This window comes from Giraffa tippelskirchi, chromosome 1 (assembly GCF_054371585.1).
Source record: "Giraffa tippelskirchi isolate mGirTip1 chromosome 1, T2T-mGirTip1v1.2.pri, whole genome shotgun sequence".
Taxonomy (NCBI): domain Eukaryota; kingdom Metazoa; phylum Chordata; class Mammalia; order Artiodactyla; family Giraffidae; genus Giraffa; species Giraffa tippelskirchi.
The window spans coordinates 84,821,753-84,829,303 of NC_137275.1; the positions used below are offsets into that span (position 1 = coordinate 84,821,753).

General features: G+C 41.1%; 1 long non-coding RNA gene across 1 annotated transcript; it reads left to right on the plus strand.

Annotated features, from left to right (window-relative positions):
* Positions 1–2,133: 2,133 nt before the first annotated feature.
* Positions 2,134–6,069, plus strand: LOC145547437 (uncharacterized). The gene is made up of 3 exons (XR_014083834.1): positions 2,134–2,190; positions 2,357–2,519; positions 3,061–6,069. It is a non-coding gene; the product is annotated as an uncharacterized LOC145547437 (long non-coding RNA).
* Positions 6,070–7,551: the final 1,482 nt, after the last annotated feature.

A 7,551-nucleotide genomic window follows, 5' to 3' on the forward strand; every position in this document is an offset into this window, starting at 1 on the left:
GGTGGTATCAAAGAGCTGATATGTCTCAAGCAATTCGAAAGACTCATTGGATTGACTTGTTTATAGGATAACGGAAGGACAGGGTATTGGGAATAATGTAAATTCTTAATAAATTGTTGGTTTATTTATGAGATATAAATTTGCAGGAAGCTAAAGGCCACAATTAACTGAGCATCTACTATGTTTATAGAACTCCACTGGGAGTTTTTCATGCATTCTCACCTACAATCCTCAGAGCAATCCTACAAGGAAGATACTCTTATTATTCCCATTTTATGGATTAAATAAGAGAAGCTCAGAAATTATAGGTCCCTAAGTATCCTTTCTAGATCAGAAATATTGGCTTCAAGAACATCAAGATACTCAGGCTGATGTTAATAAGAATGAATGCATGCTAATTCCCTTCAGATGTGCTCGACTCTTTGTGACCCTATCTGTGGACCATAGCCCACCAGGCTCCTCTGTCCATGGGATTCTCCAGGCAAGTATACTGGAGTGGGTTGCCATGTCCTCCTCCAGGGGATCTTCCAAAGCCAGGGATTAAACCTGCATCTCTTACATCTCCTGCATTGGCAGGTGGGTTCTTTACCACTAGCACTGCTTGGGAAGCCCATTAATAAGAGTGTTAGGGTGTAAATATAATAGACAATCACATAAGCATCAAAGGACAAGAAGTATATGGAATATCAGGGATAACTGACTATTTCACATCTTTGATTCTCCCTCTCTCTTTGAACATAGCCTGGCCCTGGCTTCTATCTTTTAATTAAAGTCTCTCTGTTAAGCAGTTGGGTCAGGTATCATGTTAGTCTGTCTCAGCTGCTATTAATGAAACAAAAATATCATAGACTGGGTAGTTTAAACAGCAAATGTTAATTTTTTACAGTTCTGGAGGCTGAGTCCAAAGTCAAGGTGCTGGGAGATTCGGTGCCAGATGAGAGCCTACTTCCTGTTCATAGATGACCATCTTTTCACTGTGTCCTCACATAGTTTAAGGAGCAAGGGAAATCTCTAGGGCCTCTTTTATAAGAGCACTAATCTCACTCATGAGAGCTCTACCCTCCTGACCTTATCACCTCCCAAAGGCCCTGCCTCTAAATACTGGGGATTAGGTTCAAACTTATGATTTTGGGGGAATGCAAACATCAGTCTATATCAGGTGCCCAGTCATGAAATAATCAGTATAAAACAGAGGGTTGATGCTTAGCAGGTGTAGAGTTACATCATCTCTAATGGTATCATGAAGTTGGAAAGTGGCAGTGGCAGAATCCTAAGCCAGGTCTGTTCAATTCAGAAGCCTGTATTTTTCCCACTGCTTTATAAAAATAAAGCAGGGCAGAACAGGGTTTGAGTAAGATATTTATCTGTCCACAAAGGTAGCCCTCACATTACATAAGGCCTGAGAAAGATACTTTATCTAGCAAGGAGATTAGAAATCCAATTCAAATTCCTTATTTTATAGGCCAAATGACCTGGCAAAGCAATGTGGTTAATATTTACTTAAAAGATATTTGGAAAGGAAAAAGATAACAGTACTTCTCATGGTTGCATAAATAATCTAACAGCTTCAACTATTGTGGGGTTTGGCAGATAAAGAGAGAGATTAGTAATAGCCAAACATTTAAGTTGCTATGGCAATATGTTTAATCTGCTCAAATCCAATACCATAAATCAAGTATTTACTTAATATTTTACTTTGACATTGGACCCTAAGTTAGTGAAGAAGTTAAAATTATCTCTTTTTCCCCCAAATTAGAAAATATTTTGGCAACCTTGACCCCTGACCATGACCTAAAAAACATGTAGAGAATGTTTAAAATATTTATTTGTAGATCTTGCGAAAGATGTTAGAAAATAGTCTCAGAGAAGTGTTAAGGCAAAGCCATGCAGATTTTCTTGACAGTTTTCCCTGAGTTCCAAACTTGAATAATCTTAATATGTAGGTATTTTAGTGAAATATTGTGGATCAGTATGCTGAAGTGCTATGTAAATATAATTTTTGAGATGATACAGAAACAAAAATGTTAATGATTTTTGAAAAATTAAGTATGGTTGATTTACAATGTTGTGTTAATTTCAGGTATACAGCAAAGTGGCTCAGTTATACATATCTATCTATCTTTTCTTTTTCAGATTCTTTTCTCTTGTACGTTATTATAAAATACTGAGTAGAGCTCCCTGTGCTATATGGTAGGTCCTTGTTGGTTACCTACTTTATATATAGTAGTGTGTATCTACTAATCCCAAACTCCTAATTTGTCCCTTTCCCCTTTCCCCTTTGGTAACCATGTTTATTTTCTATGTCTCTGGGTCTATTTCTGTTTTGTAAATAAGTTCATTTGTATCATGTTTTTAGATTCTGCATATAACCGATATCATATAAAAACTTTAAAGTAATGCAAAATGACATGAATTCCATGCTTTCACCAATATGAAAGTATGTACCAGGGAAAGATGTGATCTATACACTGAAAACAGTTGTTTAATGGTGAAGAAGACTCTATGGTGATTTTTCACAGGCTAGTATTATTTTTATTGATTATAGCATTACATAACTAATAATAGCCAACTTTTATTGAGCGATTACTTTATTAGTGCTTCATTTACATTGTTTGGTTTAATTTTTATTAGGGCAGTATTATCATACATCACCCTTTGTAGATAGGTAACTGAAGATACTAGATTAAAAAACAGATTGAGTAAGTTTCTAAGAAGTTTTCTCCAAAGTTCTTTTTTTTTAAAAAGTGTTTATTGAGTTTGTTACAGTATTTTTTCTATTTTCTCTTTTGGTTTTTTGGCCAAGAGGCATGTGGGATCTTAGGTTCCCAACCAGGGATCAAACCCTCACCCCCAGCATTGGAAAGGGAACTCTTAACCCTCACCCCCAGCATTGGAAGGACCTCCAGCAAGTCCCCAAAGTTTTTAATAAAGAATAATAATGATAATACTAGTAGTTAACAATTATGTATGTTTTGTATATGCCAGGCACTGTTCTAAGTGCTTTATATTTACTAAAAATTCTCAAATCAATCCTATGCAGTACTGTATTCCTTTTTACAGATGAGGAAATGGAGGCCCAAAACCAAGTTCTTCAGCCAGCTTGGGGCAGAATCAGGATTTGAACAGCTCAGCTCCAAAGTCCACACTCATCTGTTTACTGCTCTAGCCCCAGGACTTAGTGAAAGTAGCAAAGGATGAAAAGAGAAATTACAACAGAAAAATTAAAGTACATGTGATAAAATCTGAAAAACTCCAGTGTTCCAGTGCGAATGAGTGGGAGAAAGTGGCTTTATTGACTAACAGGGGAAGTTTATTTGAACATGTTGAATTCTAGATAACCTTGAAATATTCTGAGAGGAATGTCCAGTTGGGAATGTAATAGGCAATATAAAATGACTCAATGTATAGATTTAAAGAGTATGCAAAGAGAGTCAAGAGAACCTCTGGTTTTCAATCTGTCATGCAAGAAACTTGGAAGTCACCACACCATCCTAACAGAAAGTAAAATGTTGAACAAACTGAGAAATCAACCCTTCATAGATCCATAAGAGAAATGAGGTCTCGGGACAGAATGGTTCCCCCCAAACTGGAGAAATCAACAGGTGAATACAAAGCATCACAAATTACTGGTGCAGCAACCTCTGCAGGAACCAGCATTGAGTAAGAAGACCTAAATTGTAACTGATGAATTGCTGAGGCTCAGTTAAAAACTGAGGGAGTTAAACAGCTCCAGGGAGGATCCAGTCGGAAGGAGACCCCCACACTTTTGTGAGTTTTGTCTCCTGGATCTTGACCAGATTCTCAGTTATTGGAGAAAAATCCCCTCCTGCTTCCTGCAGGGGTAGAAGAAGAGACTTTTTGAAATAGGCCAGTATGTTTTGTTCTTCTTAACAAGGCCTATGATCTTTCCACTAGTCATGTATCGATGTGAGACCCGGACCATAGAGAAGGCGGAGTGTCGAAGAACTGATGCTTTCGAACTCGTGCTGGAAAAGACTGTTGAGAGTCCCTTGGACAGTAAGGAGATCAAACCCATCAGTCCTAAAGGAAATAAACCCTAAATACTCATTAGAAGGACTGATGCTGAAGCTAACTTTGGTCACCTGGTGCAAAGAGCCAACTCATTGGAAATAAGTTCAATACTTTGGCCACCTGATCTGAAGAGCTGACTCATTTGAAAAGACTCTGATGCTGGAAAAGATTGAAGGCATGAGAAGGGCGACAGAGGATGAGATGAGTGGATGGCATCACCGACTCAGTGGACATGAACTTGGGCAAACTCCGGGAGACAGTGAGGCACAGGGAAGCCTGGCGTGCTGCAGTCCATGGGGTCACAAAGAGTCAACTTGGCAACTGAACAACAAGAGCAATGCCTTCCCTCAGAAGAAGCTAGTTCACCAAAGCCTAACCTTCTGGGGTTTTCATGAGAGCCTAAATTATCTGGGCAAAGGGAAACACCCAATCCCAGCCAGCTCTAGCCATCTTGTCCCACCTAAGGGGGTTGAGAGGCGGGCTGAGAAGCCCTGATGAAGTTCACGGTGCAGGGGTACAAGCTCACTGAAAGATAGTAGAACCATAGAATCCTCCCCTCTCTCACACCTCACCACTGCATTCCTATTTTCAGCAGTCCCTTTTTACCCAATGTAACATGTCCAGATATCAAGAAAAAATTACAGAGTGTACACTAAAAGCAACAGAGTAAGCCTCAAAAGCAGACTCAGATATGGCAAAGATACTGGAATTACTGGACTGGGAATTTAAAACAGCTATGATTAAGATGCTAAGCTCTCTCATGGATAAAGCAGACAGCATGCAAGAGCAGATGGACAGTATATGCAGAGAGATACCCTGTCCTTTCCTAGAGGGAAGTTGGGATGAGTGGAGCTTGGCATTAAATAGGTATAAATGTTTCGTGTTGGGACCAGCCCAACAACGAACCGACCTGAGGGAGTGGTGCCGCAGAACAATAAAGAAAACTAAGACTCAAAAATAAAGTGGGGATCAGGGGGCTGATGACATTCACAGGCAAAAGCCCAGATCCTAATCCTAGCATGCCTTTTATTGTAACATCTACTTCCTGTTCATGCTCTAGAGATATCTGTTCTTTACAATCTCAGATCGGGGATAAAGATACACAATGCACAGTCGTCAATGTCAAACCTTCAGGCATTTCATGATTTTGTTTAGCCCTTCGGCTAGTGATGCCCTTTCTCAGCAACTCCCTCAAGGCTCTTGTTATGGGAACAGTCACTAATGGTTTTCCATCAGTCACATCAGTACTTCAACATCTTGTTTTCAAGATGTCTTTCCAAGATGTACTTTTTACTGCTCCCAGCCCTTCGCCTGGGATTGGTGAGAAAGTCATTCTTATTTTTCAAAGAAGCCCTGTTAATTATAGTACAGGCCTGTGCTTAGCATATTCCCTACAGTTTTGCTCTTAATATTGATCTGTTGTCATGGTTTACACTTTCATAGTCTGCTCTGTGATGTTGGGACTGTGCCTTCGCAAATTCAATTTCCCCAATTCCCTTGATATGTAGCTTCCCTTAAGTTTCTGTCACAGAGATCTGAACACAGGAAAAGGGGGAGGAGACTTTCTTTCCAGTTGTCATTACTGTCATGCGTGTCACACAGTTGGCTCCATTGGCCAGGTACTTTTAGGCACTTGGGGCTCCAGGCTTGTTTCATGCCTCAGAGGCAGCAACATCAGCAGCAGTTGAGCAGCTCACTTGGCAGAGTGAGTGTGAGCTTTGGCTTCTGAGCAACCACTATGCTATACTGTGTCCTCAGAGGCCTAAGTCACAACCCTGGGGGGCCCTTTTGCTCAGGTTTCCGTTCTGGCTACCCTACCACATTTTTTTCACTCTCCCAGCCCTTCTGAGGCTTAATGGTCTTGGTGGCTTCAATATGCCTTTGCAGGCTTCCAACAACCCTATAACCCATTTTCTGTATTAAATCCATTTTATTTGAAATGTAGAGTTTTCTGCTTTCCTAACTGGACTCATTGTTACAGCTCTTGGCACCAGGAGTGGTTCCAGAAGCAGACCCTCAAATAAATGTTAACACCAATTGAGTTGATATCTTTTTTATGGTCTTAATTTGTTGAAACAGAAAGCACTGGGATGAGTGTGTTTAAGGGATGAGAGAAGAAAGGCGAAGATCTAGAATCATCAACAGAGAAGCCCCTAGAGATGACTAACAAGGCCCAGTTGCTCTTTCCCATGACAGACTTATACTGGCCTGACCTGCAGTGTTCTGTGAACCCTCCATGTGCCTACAAGTAGAAGTTTTCCAGAACACTTCTGTGAGAGGAGTTTGTAATTTTTTTGGTTCTGTCTCACCACAGCAAAAATTTGAAGCAATGGATGGACCAGTGTTACAGTTCAGTTTTATTTGGCAAGCAAAGGAAAACACATCCTCGAGGTGTGAGGGTGGGCCTCCACCCCCCACCCAAAAGATACAAAGAGAAGAGGGGCCTGAGGCTCAATTTTGGCTCCTCTTTTTATATGTTTTTTCTCCTCCCCTTGAGCCTGTCCTACGTAAACTGGGCTAGCCAGGAGGGCTGTTTGCTTCACCTGAGGTTCTTACTCTGGTCCTTGGACCTTCCTTTGTTCTATTTTCATGGGATTTTCCCTTCTTTGTCTTTTAGCAACCACCATTCTGGACTTCCTTTTCCTGTTCTAACTACCTAACATTCCCCCCTCAGGAGATGGGAGGCCCAATTCTTTGGGAATAAGGGCATCAAGGTCTCTCTGGCTACTTCCTGCTGAACTGGGGTGGTGAGGGGAATTGGGCCTCCCCTTCTTCTTGCTAGTCTCAAGCCTCAGAGTCCTTATAGTGGTGTCCATCTAAGGGTGAGTGATATTTTCTGTGGTCAGTTGTAGTTTTGCATATCCTTGTCGAACTGGCACTGTATGTTATGGCTTGTTGACAGGTGTACTGAGTGTTCTCTTCTGTTTTCTTCCACGCTTTACTTGTGAGTAGTGAATCCAAGAGTCGTGTCCTGGTACTTTGACTGCTGTGGGGGTAGAAAGTATTACAGGGGAGGGGCCCTTCCATGTGGGCTGGAGTTGAGCCTTTGGGGACCCATCTTTCCAGACTTTAGAGTCCCTGGAGCATATAGTCATGACTCTTTAGAATCTTTTGGGTCCTGGTTGACATCCCACAAGCGTATATCTTGTTTGAATTACCCAATGGCCATGGTGTAAGACCAGAGGGTCTGAGCCTCTGGATCTAGGAAGAGGCCATTGACATAAACAAAAGGTCTCCCATATAGCATCTCACAAGGACTAAGACCAACCTGTTCCTTAGGGGCAATAAGGGTGCGGAGGAGAGCTAATGGTAAAGCCTCCTTCCATCCTAGGGAAATCTCCTGGGTTATCTTTTTTATCAGTGATTTTAAGAATGGGTTGGCTCTCTCTACTTTTCCTGAAGACTGAGGTCACCAGGCACAATGGAGGTAATAAGTAATGCCCAAGGCTTTAGAGACCCCTTGGGTGACCTTAGAAGTAAATAATGTCCCATTGTCACTTTGTAATGACCTGGGCAGAC